This window comes from Silene latifolia, chromosome X, assembly GCF_048544455.1.
Source record: "Silene latifolia isolate original U9 population chromosome X, ASM4854445v1, whole genome shotgun sequence".
Taxonomy (NCBI): Eukaryota; Viridiplantae; Streptophyta; class Magnoliopsida; order Caryophyllales; family Caryophyllaceae; genus Silene; species Silene latifolia.
Window position 1 is genome coordinate 102484914 of NC_133537.1, and position 2153 is coordinate 102487066.

At 40.3% G+C, this 2153-nt stretch overlaps 1 pseudogene; it reads left to right on the forward strand.

The window, feature by feature from the left end:
- The first annotated feature begins 1406 nt into the window (after positions 1-1406).
- LOC141625185 (small nucleolar RNA R71) lies at positions 1407-1505 on the forward strand (annotated as a pseudogene).
- The last annotated feature ends 648 nt before the right edge of the window (positions 1506-2153 follow it).

The window sequence follows — 2153 nt, forward strand, 5'->3', positions numbered from 1 at the left end:
ACGGATCAGATGACTAACTTGCTCATTCAAAAATCATATTTGCAAAATGCCTTACTAAGACAAATGGATCACGTTATGCACCATAAACCTAACTCGGTAAATGGATGTTTAATTTCCATCTTGCATGCAAATCAACCATAAATCCAACTCGACATCTTATACTTGATACTTGGATTAAATCAACCAACTTATAAAGCTCTCACATGTTAGGTTTAAATTATTGGATGCGCATTCATGCATTTAAACCGTTTTATCAACTTTTGCATTCAACCAACCAAGATCGATCAGTAGAGGCCGCTACCGCGGGCGGGATTGGGTGTCTGATTAAAGTGCTTCCCAATACGTACCTTCACCTGTTACTCAGAAACTTTAGGTAGTGGACGACCTTATCCAGGGCGTACGAGAGTCATTCTAGAGATAGGATGCTAAAGAGGGACGATTCCTTATCTTTAGTACCTATGTCAAACATTTTTTTGTGCTTCATTTGACTGAGGTATAAAGTGGATTCGAATGGGTTTCAAGCATCCCACAAATGCTTGGTGGCGACTCCGAACATCTCTAATCGTTTCGAGACCCTTGCCGAGACGAAACCGACCGATCTAAAACGATCTGGTCGAAAGCATTTTTACGCCGCCGAGCGTGGCTTTCAAAAGACCGATGTATGTCCACAGATCGGCTAGGCGTGTAGGTGGTTGTGTCCACAACTATCTCTTTGCATTTGAGTGAAAAATTCTTGTTGGTTCTTTTGCTTTTGAAGAACCGCTTTTTGAACATCAAAAGCTTGGTCATTGGATTGATTGTAAGAAAGTTGATTTTGGTTAAATTAGAGTCTTTGAGTAGGATTTTTCATTGGAGGTGGGGTGTATGTTGGTTGAGAATTTTGAAAAGTTTGGCTTTTATATGAGAAGTTTGGGTGGAATTTGGTGTTTTCATTGTAAAGTTAGAGTAAGGGGTGCCATTCTTGTATGCTTGGAAAGCATTCACTTGCTCATTTGTGCCCCTACACTCTTGTTGATCATGTCCCAAAGTTCCACAATTCTCACATACTCCATGTGGAATAGAAGATGTTGCCACCATGGCATTGACTTGTTGCTTGGGTGATTGAGAGGCTTCATTCATTTTGGCAATTGCCTTGTCAAATTTCAATATCATTGTGTCAATATGGGAGCATAGTTGGGCACAAAACCGGCACTCAATTGTGTGACGGAGTCAACTTCATGTCTCCTCCCCTAGTAGCTTTTCTTGGCCTACTATATTGAGAGTTGTGAACCGCCATCTCCTCTATCTTTGCCCAAGTTTGGTTATCATCTACGTCGGTGAGTCTTCCATTAGAACCCATGTTGAGTACATTCCTTGCATCTTCATACAACCCATTCCAAAATTGTTGGACTAGAAACCATTCGCTTAACCCATGATGAGGACAAGAGCGACATGTATCTTTAAATCTTTCCCATGCCTCATATAAAGACACTTCATCTCTTTGCTTGAACCCGGTGATTTGGGCTCTTAACATATTGGTCTTCTCCGGAGGGTAAAACTTCTTGTAAAAGGCAAGTGCTAACTTCTTCCATGAATCAATTCCAAGAGTGGCCTTGGCTAGGCTCTTCAACCATTGTTTTGCGGTTCTGATCAAGGAAAAGGGAAACAATACCCATCAAATTTGATCTTGAGTTACCCCCATTTGGGAAATTGCATCACAATACTCACAAAAAGTCTCCATGTGTAGATGAGGATCCTCACTAGGCATTCCTTCAAATTGACTTCTTTCAACTAATTGTATGAATACGGATTTGGCAATGAAATTACCGGTCAAGTTAGGTGGTGTTGGAGTAACATTTGGTAGGTTCTCCTCGGTTGGTACGGAATGAGATGAAAATTTAGGCATTGTAGGTTGATTTTGTGGTTGGTTTGAGATTAGATTATCCTCTCCTTGTCTTGCAAAAGAGTTGGTAAACTCAACACCATCCGATTGGATGATACAAATATCCACAAGTTCTCCAATACCCACAATTGTTGAAGTCCCTCTAACGGTTCTTCTAATATTTGTCAAGGTTCTTTCAATTTCGGGATCAATAGGAAAAAATCCGCAGTGTGATCTCCTAGACAGGTAAAAATCAAACAACTAGAAAACAATTAAAACTAACTTGTGGATT